Raw genomic sequence first — 17,073 nt, 5'->3', positions numbered from 1 at the left:
AAGGCTTCCCCTTTCTGCCAAATTCAGATGCGATCAGGAGGTGAAGGGACGAGGTCTTGCAGGGCCCTTGAGAACAGCCACTTTGCCCAGACAAGGTGGATGCGACCCATGACCCAACTCAGGTGTCAATGGAGCCCACTGAGGCCGTGACGTGGGAGGGATGAGGCAAGAGGCAGGGGAGGGGGCGGGGAGACTCATCTGGTGCAGTAATTCAAGCCAGTAACGAGGACAGCCTGGACCAGGTGATGGCTGGGGAGGCGGGCTCTGTGGCCTGATTCCAGCTGTCTTTTGAATATAGAGCCCATGGGATCTACAAGCGGATTGACTGTGAGTGTTAGAGAAAGGGTGGAGTCAGAAGAACCCCCAGACTTGGAGCCACTGGAAGGCGGGAGCAGTTCTGGGGCACTGCAGGCATGGAGAAGTGTCTGCGAGTCCACATTAAATGCCCAAGAGGGACAGCGTGTTGGCAGATGGGTTCTCGGTTTGGGATTCAAGGAGAGGTCCAGGCTAGACAGATGGATTCCAGGGGAAACTGGGAGGCTAGGCGGGGTTTCTTGGGGCGGAGGTGTCAAGAGAGAAGCAGGGACCTCAGAAGTCAGGGAGCAGGCGGTGAGGGGGAGGGCAGTGAAGTGACCAGCAGGGGCAATGAAGTGAAGCAAAAGTGTTAATTGCTCTTTGCAACCCTGTGGACTGTAGCCCGCCAGGCTCCTCTGTCCATAGGATTCTCCAGGCAAAGATACCGGAGTGGGTAGTCATTCCCTTCTCCAGGGGATCTTCCCAACCCAGGGATCAAACCTGGATCTTGCACATTGCACCATCTGAGCCACCAGGGAAGCCCTACACACCTCAAAGCTGGGGGTTTCAGGAGGAGAGGACAGTGATCTGAAATATTGGCTGATTAGTGAATGAGTAAATGAATGAGTCACAAAAAACTACAAGATTAAGGGAAAGACTGTAAGAGCCACCCCAGGCCCACCCTTTGCCCACCCCCAAGGCCCCCCGGGTGGAGCCCAGGCAGCGTGGCCCACCTAAGACACTGTTGAGACATTCCCCCGGTTGTCACCCCACCTGACGCTGGCGGCTTCTCCTAGGAGACCACCAGATTATGACGCAAATGTCACACCGTTTGGAGGGAGGAAGAATTCAGGCGGCCGATTGTGTTTATCTGCAGCCGTAACTCTGCCCCGAGCCTAATGGACCAGACCTTTTCCAGTCATTTAACAGCCGACCTGACATTTACAAGGCAGGCGGTTAGCCCTTGTCCTGACAGTGTGGGGCTAACGCAGCCAGGTCTGTCTTGCCTGAGTGCACCGCTAATCTCTGCTCGCCAGGAGTGGGAGGGAAGTCTTTGGGGGGATGCTGGGGGCGGGGTGTCCGTAAGAACAAGGAACTTCTTGCCAGTGACTGCAATTCCCACCACCATCCAGAGTTTCATCCGTTTCACCCCCCAAAGCAGCACTTTGTGGTTTTACAATACACTTTTGCATTTCTTTTCCAACGTGATCACACAAAGGACATTGTGTAGCAGGGTCCCCGCTGAACCTGGGCCCATTAGGAGGGCTGGTGGGGAGCCTGCCAGGAGCTTCATGCAGACAAGAGACCCCTGGAAAGAATTCCCCCAAAGAATCAAGGGAGGAGCGTGGGGCCAATCCGGCCCGACCTGCAGGGCCCAGCTTACTAGTGGCCAGAGTACCTGGCTCCCAGTACGAATTCTCCCCTTTGCCCCAAAACCCAGCCAGCCCCTGCTAGACAAGTCTGGGGAAATATTAACACTAACAGCCAACCGGAGCCAAGGTCACGATCCCATCACAGGTAAGGACATGGAACCTGAGGCTAACCTGTAACCCTCACCCAGGAGGCCGGCCCTGGTCTGACTTACTCCCTGGAGGCAGCAGGTTCACTTTCAAAGCAGGAAATACCCAGTTTAATCGAGCAGATTCCCGGCCCCATTTGACCAGTGACCTCGTGAGCCTTCTCCACCGTCAGACCCCAGGGAAGGGGCCCCCAAGCCCAGGCCCACACCCCGAGGAGGAGTGAGTGTGAGCAGTCGACAACCGCCACTCCTCGGCCGAGAGACCCGGGCTGAGTCCCCTCCCCTCTCCCAGCCTCAGTTTCTCCCGCTGCAGGAGGGAACAATTACAGAATCGGCTCCCGAGATGTTGAGAGGACAGCGGGATGAGTCAACGCCCGAGACGGCGCAATGAGAAATGCCGGGTGCCGGGCAGATGTGGGGAATCGTCCTTGTGACTAGGAGGTTGCCATGGTGACGGAGGCTCATGTTTAGCGGGTAAATATCCACAGCCCACTGGAGCAGCTGGTCCTTCTCAGTCCCAAGACAGGCACAGCCCAAAGCGTGCTCACCCCCAGCCCTCCCCACCCTGTCCCGGGAGGTAGCTCCGTAACCCCCCCAAAACCCGGAGCACCCCACCTCTCTCCAGAACCTTCTTCTGGGACCAGAACCTGCCCCGTTTCCTGAGCACAGTGTAAACTCAGACATGCCCATCCCCACACCTCTGTCTCCACAGCAAGTGTTTCCTAAAAGTGTCCTGGGGCCAAGTGGTGACCTGGACCCCTCCTCCGCCATCAAGGAGCTCAAGGCCATGGGGTAGGGGATGGGCAGGAAGAGAGCATGACCCCAGAGTGGGGTGAGGGCTGCAGTGGACAGGATGGGGGTGGGCAGACACCAGGCCCTGTGAGGCTCCTTCCAACGGGACTTCCAGATTCTGAGTCTCTGGGTAATAACTGACCACCAAGAGGGAGAAACAGGGAGAAATTTCTATCCTGCAAAGTTCGCTCACCCCCCAGCCGCCGGGTCCTACCCAGCTTCCTGGACTGTGAAATAGGGATAATATTCACTGCCCACAGAGCAGCGGGGGCATGCCATGAGGCCGTGGGGATAGGGGTCCCCATGTCTGGTCCCCATGCATGCCTGACAAGCAGTAGCAAATAAATCCTGCCGGGCTGGTGGTGAGGTTGTAGGTGGAAAGGTTAGGGGTCTGCAGAAAAGGAGAACCAGGCACGGCTTTCTTGACATAAGAGAAGCCATCTTTGGCCTAAGCTGTTCTGTGATCTAAGCTTAGACCCAATGCCTGTCCTTGCAAAGGAACAGGCCTCAGGAGTTAATGATGGTAAAGGAATAGAAGCACAAACAGCTATTACCAGGTCAGAGAGATAACTGTATCGGAGACAATAAATCAGAAGTCAAGACTCCAGTTCTGTTTCAAAGGTAAAGATTAGCCTGAAGTGCATTCTTGAGCTGCTTTGCAGGATCCAATGCCCCTCGAGCCCTCACCCACCCGATCAACTGGAACCCAAGGAATGACGGTGCTGACCTCCGCTCTCCCCCGTGACGTCAATCAACCAGAGCCCGGACTTTGTCAGCCTTGCCCCAATTCAAGACTGCATTCTCCTCTGCTCAAGCCCCTTCATGAATATGCATATACCCTTAGCTTAAAACTTGCCCAATTTTGTTGTTCAAGGAGACACTGCTATGGGAATGATCCCTAGTTTCCAAGCTCTCCTTACTTGCAAATAATAAATCCTTCATTTTCCCCATCCTTGGCTTCGATGTTATCTTTTGAAAGCTCGACAGCCCCCAAGAGATGAACCATTTTGGGGGAACAACAGGAGGCATCACTAAGTCCAACTTGTGGACTCAGGCACCTATTCCAGAAACGCTCACTGAACCTTTCTATGTGCCCGCTAGAGCCTGCTGTCAGCGCCGGGGACCCAGCAGAGAAGGCCCAGCCCAGCCCCCAGGGGGAGAGAGATGCCGCCCAGACACACAGCTCTGTTGTACCTGATGGAGGAGCCAGAGGAATAACCGCAGAGCAACACGTGGCTAATATTTATTACAGACCAAGATCGGAGGAAACTCTGTGGCTCTCTGATCAAAGGTCTAGTGAAAGGAAGGAAAGAGGGCTTCCCTGGTGGCTCAGTGGCAAAGGATCTGCCTGCCAATGCAGGAGACACGGGTTCAGTCCCTGATCCCGGAAGATCCCACAGCTGCAGGGCAACCAAGCCCATGTGCCACAACTACGGAGCGCATGAGCTGCAACTCCTGGGCCTGCGTGCCCTAGAGCCCGTGCTCAGCAATGAGAGAAGCCACCACAATGAGAAGCCTGCGCACCCCAATCAGAGAGTAGCCGCTGCTCGTTGCAGCTAGGAAAAAAGCCTGAGCAGCAGTGAAGACCCAGCAAAGCCAAAAATAAAAAGAAAGAAACATTTTCTTTAAAAACGGGGGAAGAAAGAGAAGGGAAGAGGAGAGGAAGAAGGGAGAGGGAAAGAGAGGGGAGAGAAGGGGAGGGCAAAGAGCTCTCTGGTGAGAGGGTGTGAGGGAAGTCCCTGACACGGCCAGTGCAAAGGCCCTGGGGTGCCTGCCTGGCAGACAGCAGGGGCTGGGATGGAGCCAGCAAGGGGTGAGGGGCAGGGAGGGGAGGCCAGGAGCCGGGGGTCTGGCCATGAAGTCCCCTGCAGGCCACGGTGAGGACGTGGGAAGCCCCTGGAGAGGGCTGAGGGTGATCTGACCAGGTCTGTCCTGTGTTTCAGCAGACGGGCTCTGAGCACGCTGAAGATGAGCAGCCGCTGCATCGGGCTGTAGTCAGAAGACAGGACCACGGCGTGGGCCCTGGCTGAGGACACCGAGGACCCCGGGGACAAGGCAGGAGGGGAAACGTGGTTTCCTAAGCAACGGAATAGTAGACTCTCTGGCCCTAGACACTCATTTCCGGATGAGTGGGACCCGGGCTGCAGACCCTGGCAGACACCAGGATGCTCCTGGAGGCCTGATTTGCAAATCATGTTTTAATTACTTGGAAATGATCAGTTCTGTAGCTCTGAAGCCCAAGAGACTCGGACTCCCGCCTTTGGTGGAAAACCACAAAGCGACTGTGACAAGGAGCAGGAAGGGAGAAAATTAGAGCCTGAAGCGCCCGACCTGGACAGCTCCCAGGACTCGCATCCTCCAGCTGCCCCCAGAACTTGGTAGAACTTCTGCCCTTTGAAACACAATGCAAGCTGAAACAGGGGGTCCTGACAACCCAGGAGCTGCATTTGTTCCCACAGACATTGATTGAGGGTCTACTTTGTGCCAAGGACTGTCCCAGCCAGCCTGGCAAGCAGCCCAGCCCAGCCGCCAGCCTTATGGAGCTTGGATCTAGCAGAGAAGACAGATAGTGGAGAATTCCAATCATGGTGGGGGCCACAAAGATAGATCCTCGGGGAGGACTCTGTGAGGAGGCCAGCAGGCCAGGAGAGCTGAGGCCCAGTGAGGATGTGGGAGGTGAGGTCAGAGGGGTCAGCAGCACCGATCCCATGGGCCATTCAGTTTGCAAAGCACTTTCTTATCCATTGCCAGGGAAGGGGCACTTTTATCCCCATTATACAGATAGAGAAAGTTGAGGCTCTGAGAGATCACGTGGCCCTTCATAAATCTCAAGGCTGGGATTCACCCCTAGGACAGCTCACTCTACAGCCAGCCAGCCCACTCTCTCTAGGGACCTAGAGGGGACTCTGTTTGTCCCCCTTAGCCACTTGGAGAAGGGCCAGACATGCCCCACCAGGGCCAGGAGAAGACTGGCTTGGTCGTCCATCATCATCTCTCTCCTGGACAACTGCAGTGGGCTCCTCCCTGGTGCCCACGCGTGGGCAAGCCCCTGCCATCAGTCCATCAGTGGTTATCATCCCCTGAATGGCTGCAGGGATCTTTCCCCTGTGTGAATCAGATTCTTCCTTCCTGCCCCATTGCCTTTGGGGGCCTGACGAGGACCACCTTCCAGTCCTGACCTTTGCTGACCTCTCTCTCCATGTCTCCCTGACCCACCCCCTTAACCCTCTCTGGACCCTGGCCGCATCTCCTCCCTGCACTTGTCTCCTCTGCTGAAACAAGTTCCACAAACTTAGGTCAAAGCAACACTTAAGAGCTCCCAAACGTGTAGGTCAGACATCAGGGTAGAGCAGTTGTGTTCCCAGCTCAGGGTCTAACAAGACTAACATCAAGATGCTGGCCAGCTGAGCCCTCATCTGGACCTCAGGGGTTCCTTCCCTGCCCACCCGGTTAAGGCAGAATTCAGATCTTCACAGCTGTAGAACTGAGTAACCATTTCCTCCATGGTCAGCCAGGGGCCTCTGTCTCCTGAATCCATCCATCATCAAAGCCACCCATGGAGAATCTCCCTTGTCTCACTCTGAATCTATTTCACCAGGAGAGCCCAGTCTCCATGATGGACTCTCACCTGATTAGGTCTGGCCCACCAATGATACTTTTCTTAAGGTTAAATGATTAGGGGCCTTCATCACATCCGCAAACCCCCTCCACAGCAGCACCTAGATTCATATTTGGCTAAATAACCAACAGAAGGTGTGCATCTCCCAGGGCCAGGAACGTGGAGGCCATGTCAGAATTCTGTCGTCCACATCTCCCCTCGAGGCAATGTAACCCCACCCCCAAGTGACACTTGAGATGGTAAGAGAAGAGCCAGCTTCAGATCAGCGTGTGAAGCCTCCCTCGTGTCGGTGTTTCACTGCAGAATAAGTCACAACACTTACAACCCTTCCTATTTCTCAGCTGCCATGAAGCTCCAGGGCTTCCCTGGTGGCTTAGTCGGTAAAGAATCCACCTGCAATGCAGGAGCCGCAGGAGACACAAGTTCGATCCCTGGGGCGGGAAGATTTCCTGGAGAAGGAAATGGCAACCTGCCCTAGGAGTCTTGCTTGGGAAATCCCATGGACAGAGGAGCCTGGCGGTCTACAGTCCACGGGGTCACAAAGGAGTCGGGCACAACTTAGTGACTAAACCACTACCCACCACGAAGCTCCAGACCAGCCAAAAATGACCTCTCCCCTGCAGGCCAACGGGCATTACACAAACCAAGCAGAACCTTCCCCAAGCCACGAACAATCTGCCCGAATGTTTCCTTGATGGTGATGTATGAGTTTGCTGAGGCTGCCATCACAAAGTACCATACTCTGTGTGACTCAAACAACAGAAACGTTCTCGCCGTTCTGGAGGCTGTGTGTTCAAGGTCATGGGATTGGCCGGGTGTGTTTGCCCGAGACCTGTCTCCTTGGCCTCCCGTGTCCTCATGTGATCATCCCTCTGTGTCTTAATCTCCTCTTCTCATAAGGACACCAATCGTATTGGATCAGAGCTCACCCATACAACCGCATTTTACCTTGATTACCTCTTTAAAGGCCTGATCACCAAGTGTGGTCACATTTTGAGGTTCTGGCGGTTAGAACTTCAACTGGGATTTGGGGAAGACACAATTCCGCCCGTAGGGCATGACATATGCCCCCTCATTGTTATAGAAGTCTGTCCATGCTAGAAATCCCTAAAGTGCATATAAATCACCAATTTTTATCGCCAACTGATTTGCAATCATTGTGAGAGAGAGCTATCACACAGGCCAAGATAAAAGAAGAGGGCTTCCATTATGAACAGACCATTGCAGAAGGCTAAGGACCTTCCTGTTGGGAGGAAGAAAAATGCTTTTTTTTCCCACTTACACAGAGAGAACTTGCAGGCTTGATTTTACAACTTTAACAGTGAGTCACGAGTTTTGCAGAACAAAAACTCTCTGGTTAGTTGCAGGAGCTCCATAAACAGGGAGGTGAAAGGTCCGTAGCCCCGAAAGGCTGCTGTCTGCTTCCTTCCCCACCAGTTCATTTCTGGAGTGACTTTATCTCATAGGAACAAGAAAGCAAGATAAACCACACAGAAGGTTCCACCCATGATCAAGAAGACTGACGATGTATCAAAACGGTGCAGGGCTCTAACCCAGCAGGACCTAGGGGGCCCCCCTGGAGCAGACCCCTCCCCGACGTCCTCTGCCTGCCTCCTGTCTGTAGAAAACATTTAGCTTCCTAGGCCATCCCAGAGTCCCAAAGAATACATTTAATGGAGAAGTGAGAAAATGCAGAAACAAGGAAAAATATTCAAGCAAGACATATTAATAACAGTCAAGCCACTAAACGGACTTCCCCAGTGGCTCGGCGATAAAGAATCTGCCTGCATTGCAGGAGCCGCAGGAGACCCAAGTTTGATCCCTAGGTCGGCAAGATCCCCTGGAGGAGTCCATGGCAACCCACTCCTGGAATAGAGAATTCTTGCCTGGAGAATTCCACGGACCGAAGAGCCAGTCCACGGGGTCACACAGAGTCGGACACGACTGAAGCGACTACGCACACGTGCACGCAAGTCATTAAGCAGAGTCAAGGACTTTTTGTTCCTCCTCAGGGGCTATAGATAATATTCTGAGCCACATCCTTTGAGCTGTCGGGCATGTGAAAATCCCACCAGTGGGAAGAAATTGATTGTCTGCTGCCCACAAGCACGTTGGAACCAGAAGACTGGTGATGCTGACGCCCAATGACCTCACCACCAGCCAATCGGAAGAATGTCCATGAGCTGATCACACCCCTTACAACCCCCTTCTCTCACTCTGTCTTTAAAAACCTTCCCCTGAAAAACTTCAGAGAGTTCAGGCCTTTTAAGCACAAGCTGCCTGGACTCTGTGCTTGGCACCCACGATAAAAGCTGTGCTTTTCGTCACCACGACCTCCTGTCAGTAGAATGGCTTCACTGCACACAGGCAAGTGGACCCAAGTTTGGTTCAATAACAGGACAAGACGCAGGAATCCTCCCAAGCCCACCGTGGTGACTGGCCATCAGCCCAGTAAACCGACTGCCATGGGACCTGGTAACAAAGTGGCAGGTGTCACAGTGTCAGAACACGGCAGAACCCTCAAACAGACAGACAAAAGTGACGAACATAAAAAGATAACCAGATCGCCTGTCACCTGCCGCCCTGCAGAGAGCCCGGCAGGGCACCAAGACCAGCTTCCCAACGTCAAAATTCAGCAGCCAGGTACCAGTCAATACCATCAAACACACACTCGTGCAGGCACGCACACGCAAAGCCCGTGAGGTGTGCTTCTGAAGCCTTGTACTGTCAGTGCCCAGAGGGGAATTCTTGTGGCTTCTCCGTGGAACCTCCAACAATTTAAAATACCCAAGAAATTGTTTATGTCCAGAGAAGTCTGCAGACTCAAGGGAGTCCAGACTTATGAAACATGGCTCACCCAATGAAAACCAAGACAGGTATTTGAAAGAAAGACCAAGACCCAAGATTACCAAGCATGCTGGGTTGCCTGTTGATAACGGAAACATCACAATTTTCTTCCACGATCATCAGGTCTGCAAAGGTTGTTACATACTTTCCTGTCGGGACGTCAGGAGCAGCAGCAATTTATGTGAAGGGCTCCATTTCATTTACTTGGGAGTTTAGGAGTACACGGGTGGCCCTTTCTGTCATCGTGGTTGTTTGACTGTGTTTCATTTCAGGGGCAAGCCACCGCTGTTCCCTGTCCTGACTGAGCCGGGATGAGCACGCTTCCTCCAGCTGGAGGCAGGCAAGTTGTCAGCTTTGATTTCCGAGTGTTGAGCAAAATAACCAGCCCTGGAAGCTGCAAGATGCTGTGCACAGGCCCAGGCAAGTCGTGGTTTATTTAACAACAAATTTCCGCTGACTCCTAAATGCCAGGCACAGTTCTTGGGCCTGCGGATGTGGCAGGGAGCAACATGACTCCATTGCTGCCCCCGGGGAGCTCACGTACCCGTGTGGGAGGCAGACCTTAAACTAGGGGCTTCGTGATATGCTATCAGGAAGGAGTGAGCTCCAGGAAGGGGGAATGTAGCTCATAGAAGGGAGGGTGGGGTAGGGACTGTGTTATTCGTTCTTAGTCTTGTATAATATAGACTTTTGTTTTGGCTGCCCCAGGTCTCAGTTTTTGCGCGTGGTATCTTTGGGCTTCCCAGGTGGCACTCAGTTCAGTTCAGTTCAGTTGCTCACTCGTGTCCGACTCTGCAACCCCATGGACCGCAGCATGCCAGGCCTCCCTGTCCATCAGCACTCATGGAGTTTACCTAAATTCATGTCCATCGAGTCGGTGACACCATCCTACCATCTCATCCTCTCTCGTCCCCTTCTCCTTCTGCCTTCAATCTTTCCCAGCATCACAGTCTTTTCCAATGAGTCGGTTCTTCGCATCAGCTGGCCAAAGTATTGGAGTTTCAGCTTCAACATCAGTCCTTCCAATGAACACTCAGGACTGATCTCCTTTAGGATGGACTGGTCAGACCTCCTTGCAGTCCAAGGGACTCTCAAGAGTCTTCTCTAACACCACAGTTCAAAAGCATCAATTCTTCACCATTCAGCTTTCTTTATAGTCCAACTCTCACATCCATACATGACTACTGGAAAAACCATAGCTTTGACTAGCGGGACCTTTGTTGGCAAAGTAATGTCTTTGCTTTTTAAAATGCTGTCTAGGTTGGCCATACTGGAGAAGGGAACGGCAAACCACTTCAGTATTCTTGCCTTGAGAACCCCATGAACAGTATGAAAAGTCAGGGGGCACTAGCGGTAAAGAACCCGCCTGCAATGCAGGCAACAAAGGAGGCACGGGTTCCATCCCTGGGTCAGGAAGATCCCCTGGAGGAGGGCATGGCAACCCACTCCAGTATTCTTGCCTGGAGAATCCCCATGGACAGAGGAGCCTGGTGCGTGTCTGAGGAGTCAGACACGACTGAAGTGACTGAGCAGGCACGTGGGATCTTTAATTGCTGCATGTGGGCTCTAGCTCCCAAATCAGGGATTGAACCTGGGCCCCCTGTATTGGGAGCTCAGAGTCTTAACCCCTGGATCACCAGGGACGTCCCGGGGACTGTTTTAGATGGAGAGGATTTCATTTCCATGGATTTCTCAGGCTGCTTTTCATAGTACAGTCAAGGATTCTTGATGCAGGGCTTGACGGTGTGGTAAACTCAGAAACCCCTGGTCACCTCCTGGACTGCAGGAGTTGGCAGTCCCTCAGCATCAAGTGTGGGGAAACTGAGTCCCAGAAGACGTAAGGCCTGAGCCCTCCCCAGCTGGGGGAGGTAACCACAGAGGCTGAATGGGGTCGCCCAGCCCAGGCCCACTGGAGCCCTGGGCCTCGCCGTTCCTGGGGGTCCCTCCCTGGGCTGGGAGAATCCCTCCCCTCCACCTCCCCTCCCCCTTGGGGAGTGGATAGAGCTAAATTCCCACTTAACAGCAGGATGCTTCCGGGCCTCATTACCATGATGCAAATTAATATTTATTATACAATTATTCATCTTTATAATTGCTAGTATTTCAAAGGGAGCACGGAGGCTTTAATTAGACTCCTTTGAATATTATTCAAGTGGAATGTCACAAGGAGCTGTGGCCCTGGCCCTGTCGGTGTCACGCCGCCGTCTCCCGAAGGTTCTCAGCCCGCCACCTCCCCGCCTGGAAGCTGACTTGGTGTTTCAGACCAGGTCTTGTATCCTGACTTCTGGCAACCTTCTGGGGGCATCTGAAGCCCCAAACAAGACTCAAGGGACTTGTGTTCGTGCAGGGCCCCTTTAAGACAGGCTCCGAGAGCCCCGGGGCGGAGGGCCTGGCCCCTCGGGCCTGTGCAGGGACCCAGAGCCACCTCTGTGCCCTCGCCCCTGCTGGCCCCGGGGTCTCCTTCCTCACCTTCTTCTATTCAGCGAACCTTTCTCAAGCCTTATGCAAGTGCCTCCTGCCTGTTAGGTCCACAGGACATTTTCAAATATTGGACTCCTGGGTGACAACCGAAGAGGATCAAGGGGTGGAAACTGGTTTTTAAAAAGCCGGGTTTGGGAATCTGAGAGAGCCCACTCAACGGCTGAAGAGCCCCCCGCCCACCCGCAGTCTTGTCACGGTGGGCGTCCAAGCAGACCACAACTGTGGCCCTGGCCATGCTTCTGACGTCAGTGGGAGAGGAGAAGCTTGCGGGCCAGTCAGGAAACAGAGGCAGCAGTCAAGGAAGATGCTGATCCCTGAGCCAGGAGTCTTCAGGGTCAGAGCACCAGGGGAGGAGGGAATGAGGGGAAGGGGGTGGGGGAGGAGGCAGTGGGAGGAGGGAGCGGGGAAGGTTGCACACGGTGCCTGGGTGCCCGGCTGGGGTGGCTGAAGCAGCAACATGGGGGCAGGCTGCAAGCTCAGCTCAGAAAACTCTGAGGGACCCGTGGGCCTCCATGTGGGGAGGCTGGGTGATGGATGTGGGTCACGGGAGGGTTCTGACCACGTGCCAGATTAGAGGGTCACCGTGGCAGCGATGCTGGGAGGCCTGGGAGAGCCCAAGATGGCCCAGGGAGAAGCACAGAGAGCAGAGGCAGACGGGACGTGCCCCTGGAGCACACACTAGGGGGAGGGGGCCAGGGGAGCCCGCAGAGAGGAAGGGGAGACCCGGCCAGACCTCGAAAACAGAAGGAAGGGAGCTTCCAGCCAGGAGAGGAGCTCAGATGCAAACGCAGAAAGGGGGCATTACACTGGAATCCAGTCCTCTAAAACGATGGTGTCTTCTAAACCACAAGGCCTGTGAATGGCCTCTACGTGGAAGTAGGGTCTTTGCAGGGGATCAAGTGAAGATGAGTTCAGTAGCATGGGCCCCGCGTCCTTGCAAAAGCGGGAATCTGGACACAGAGCGGACACAGAGGGATGACAACCTGAAGACTGGGGAGGAGCGGACACGTGACAGGTCAAGGAGCCCTGAGCCACCGGAGGCTGTGAAGAAGCCAGCACAGACCCGGCCTCAGAAGCACCAGCCTGCTGACACCTGGCCTGGGCCCCTGGCCTCCAGACTGGGACAACAGAGCCTGCTGTCAAGCGACCCCAGGATGCTAACAGCAGGGTTCAGAGTGTGATGCTGAGCAGCTGGACAGTGGAGGAGGGGGCTTCTTGCCCACCCGCCGCCAGGAGGGCCCCATGTCTGCACCTCTCCTGCAGAGAGAGTCGACAGCCTTCAGAGTCATGGGAATTGCATCAGCAGGGGGGCAGATGAACCCCAGCCCAGGTGGGCACCCCCAGGAGAGCACCCCCAGCAGCGCCCCCACTGTGGCTTCCTACTGCACTGGTCCATGGCTCAGATAGTTCACATCCAAGGACCCCAGCGCAGGAAACCAGTAAACAGGATGCAGTTCATTTATCCTGCGGCCCTCAAGCCAAGGGAGCGCCCCTCCCCCACACCACACACACACACACACACACACGAGGCTCCATGTCCCAGGCTCCCTCTGAGGGCCTGGGACACCCTGAGAGGGAAGGGGTGCTGTCCTGGGCCAGCCAGGATCTTGGCTCTGGTGGAGCCAGGAGGCCACCCTGGCTTGAAACCCGGGTTCTCACACCCAGCTGCTCTGGGACCAAAGCCAGCTGCCATCCACCCCGCGCCTGGTCTCAGGTGCTCTATCTGCAAAGTGAGTCTTCGAACCCTCACTCTGAGCCTTCCCTGACCGCCCAGTGGTTAAGATTTCACTTCCAGTGAAGGGCATGCGGGTTTGATCCCCGGTCAGGGAGCTAAGCGCCCACGTGCCTCTAAGACCAAAAAACCAAGATGTAAGACAGAAGCAACACTGCGACAAATACAATAAAGACTTTCAAAAAATGATCCACATCAAAAAAAAAAAATCTTAAAAAGATCCTCCTGGTTCTAGAAGGCCAGCTCACACGGCCTCTTGGGGGCCCCCAGGTCTGTCATGTCAGATCCCCCACCATCCCCCATCCTGGAGGGACTCCCTGTGGGATCCAGGTAAGCCCCCATCATTTCTCGAAACCATCTGAGCTGCCCTCACTTGGGCCAGTGACACGTAGAGCAGGGTGTTCCCAATGCCACCTCATTAAAGACTCTTGAGGCTGGTTGGGGCCAGCTCCCAGCCCCGGATTGCCTGCACACGTCACTGCCGTCCGGACTCCCTGCCCTCTACACCTTTACGTCCCATCTCAGCACACCGCCAGGGGCACCCACCTGTGCCCATCCTCCCAGAGCTCCCACAAGTATCGGCACCTCATGCCTGGCAGGGCCCAGAGCACGACCTGTCCTTTCCTCTGTCTCAGAGGCAGAGCCAGGCAAATCAAGAGCCTCTTCCGCCATGTACCAGGCTCCCAGATCAGCCCCAGGCTGCCTGCTGCTTGAAGCTCCAGACTACCTGCCGGGCAGGGGTAATACGCATGTACGCATGTACAGTAATCCACCAAGCCCGGCGATTTGCATGACAACCAGAGGAAATGAATCCCTTCTCCTAAAAGGCTTCCAAAAGCCAAGGCTCAGGTCCTGGTTCCTTGAGGGCCAAGATGGGGAGGAGGAGGGGGGTGTTCTCTGTACCCCCAAGTGCCAGATGGCTGGCCTGGCCCACATCCTCGGGGCTTCCATGCAAAGGGAGGGGAAGTGCCCCGTGAGATGCTCACCTGCCTCTCTTCTGAGCTGCTCGATCCCTGATCGGGGAAGTTCCCACATGTGGTGGAGCACCTAAAGCCCATGAGCCACAGCTACTGAGCCCACAGGCCTAGAGCCCGCGCTCCGCAGAGAAACCACTGCAATGAGAAGCCCATTCACCCCAACGAAGACCCAGCACAGAGAAAAAAATGAAAATAAATCTAAAGAAAATCGGCCTCAATTCAATTCAGTTCAGTTGCTCAGTCGTGTCCGACTCTTTGCGACCCCATGGACTGCAGCTCGCCAAGCCTTCCTGTCCATCACCAACTCCCAGAGTTTACTCAAACTCATGTCCCTCATTTCAGTGATATCATCCAACCATCTCATCCTCTGTTGTCCCCTTCTCCTTCTGCCTTCAATCTTTCCCAGCATCAGGGTCTTTTCAAATGAGTCAGCTCTTCGCATCAGGTGGCCAAAGTATTGGAGTTTCAGCTTCAACATCAGTCCTACCAATGAACACCCAGGACTGATCTCCTTTAGGATGGACTGGTTGGATCTCCTTGCAGTCCAAGGGACTCTCAAGAGTCTTCTCCAACTCCACAGTTCAAAAGCATCAATTCTTCGGTGCTCAGCTTTATAGTCCAACTCTCACAATCCATACATGACTACTAGAAAAGCCATAGCTTTGACTAGACGGATCTTTGTTGGCAAAGTAATGTCTCTGCTTTTTAATATGCTTTCTAGGTTGGTCATAGCTTTTCTTCCACTGTTTCCCCATCTATTTCCCATGAAGTGATGGGACCAGATACCATGATCTTAGTTTTCTGAATGTTGAGTTTTAAGCCAACTTTTTCACTCTCCTCTTTCACTTTCATCAAGAAGTTCTTTAGTTCTTCTTCACTTTCTGCCATACGGGTGGTGTTATCTGCATATCTAAGGTTATTGATATTTCTCCTGGCAATCTTGATTTCAGCTTGTGCTTCATCCAGCCCAGCATTTCTCATGATGTACTCTGCATATAAATTAAATAACCAGGGTGACAATATACAGCCTTGATGTACTCCTTTGCCAATTTGGAACCAGTCTGTTGTTCCATGTCCAGTTCTAACTGTTGCTTCCTGATCTGCATATAGATTTCTTAGGAGCAAGATCAGGTGGTCTGGTATTCCCATCTCTTTTAGAATTTTGTACAGTTTGTTGTGATCCACACAGTCAAAGGCTTTGGCATAGTCAATAAAGCAGAAATAGATGTTTTTCTAGAACTCTCATGCTTTTTTGATGATCCAATGGATGTTGGCAATTTGATCTCTGGTTCCTCTGCCTTTTCTAAAACCAGCTTGTCCATCTGGAAGTTCTCGCTCAGTTCATGTTGAAGCCTGGCTTGGAGGATTTTGAGCATTACTTTACTAGTGTGTGAAATGAGTGCAATTATGCAGTAGTTTGAGCATTCTTTGGCATTGCCTTTCTTTGGGACTGGAATGAAAACTGACCTTTTCCAGTCCTGTGCCGACTGCTGAGTATTCCACATTTGCTGGCATATTGAGTGCAGCACTTTCACAGCATCATCCTTTAGGATTTAAAATAGCTCAATTGGAACTCCATCACCTCCACTAGCTTTGTTCATAGTGATGCTTCCTAAGGTCCACTTGACTTACATTCCGGGATATCTGGCTCCAGGTGAGCGATCATACCATCGTGGTTATCTGGGACTTGAAGATCTTTTTTGTATAGTTCTTCTGTGCATTCTTGCCACCTCTTCTTAATATCTTTTGCTTCTGTTAAGTTCATACCGTTTCTGTCCTTTATTGTGCCCATTTTAGCATGAAATATCCCCTTGGTATCTCTAATTTTCTTGAAGAGATCTCTAGTCTTCCTGTTTTATTGTTTTCATCTATTTCTTTGCACTGATCACTGAGGAAGGCTTTCTTATCTCTCCTTGCTATTCTTCGAAACTCTGCACTCAAATTGGTTTATCTTTTCTCCTTTGCCTTTAGCTTCTCTTTGCCTTTAGCTTCTCCTTTGCCTTTAATCTTCTCTTTCTCCTTTCTCCTTTAGCTTCTCTTCTCAGCTATTTGTAAAGCCTCCTCAGGCAATCATTTTGCCTTTTTGCATTTCTTTTCCTTGGGGAGGGTCTTGATCCCTGCCTCCTGTAATGTCACAAACCTCCATCCATAGTTCATCAGGCACTCTGTTTATCAGATCTAATCCCTTGACTCTATTTCTCACTTCCACTGTATAATCATAAGGGATTTGATTGAGGTTATACGTGAATGATCTAGTGGTTTTCCCTACTTTCTTCAATTTAAGTCTGAATTTGGTAATAAGGAGTTCATGATCTGAGCCACAGTCAGCTCCTAGTCTTGTTTTTGCTGACTGTATAGAGCTTCTCCATTTTGGCTGCAAAGAATATAATCAATCTGATTTCGGTGTTGACAATCTGGTGATGTCCATGTGTAGAGTCTTCTCTTGTGTTGTTGGAAGAGGGTGATTGCTATGACCAGTGCGTTCTCTTGGCAAAATTCTTAGCCTTTGCCCTGTTTCATTCTGTACTCCAAGGACAAATTTGCCTGTTACTCCAGGTATCTCTTGACTTCCTACTTTTGCATTCCAGTCCTCTATAATGAAAAGGACATCTTTTTTGGGTGTTAATTCTAGAAGGTCTTATAGGTCTTCATAGAACCATTCAACTTCAGCTTCTTCAGCATTACTGGTCAGGGCATAGAGTTTGATTACCATGATATTGAATGGTTTGCCTTGGAAATGAACAGAGATCATTCTGTCATTTTTGAGATTGCATCCAAGTACTGCATTTCAGACTCTGCTGTTGACCATGAT

The sequence above is a fragment of the Bubalus kerabau genome, chromosome 1, assembly GCF_029407905.1.
Source record: "Bubalus kerabau isolate K-KA32 ecotype Philippines breed swamp buffalo chromosome 1, PCC_UOA_SB_1v2, whole genome shotgun sequence".
NCBI lineage: Eukaryota > Metazoa > Chordata > Mammalia > Artiodactyla > Bovidae > Bubalus > Bubalus kerabau.
The sequence above is the reverse complement of the archived record's forward strand: the minus strand, read 5'-3'. Positions refer to the sequence as shown.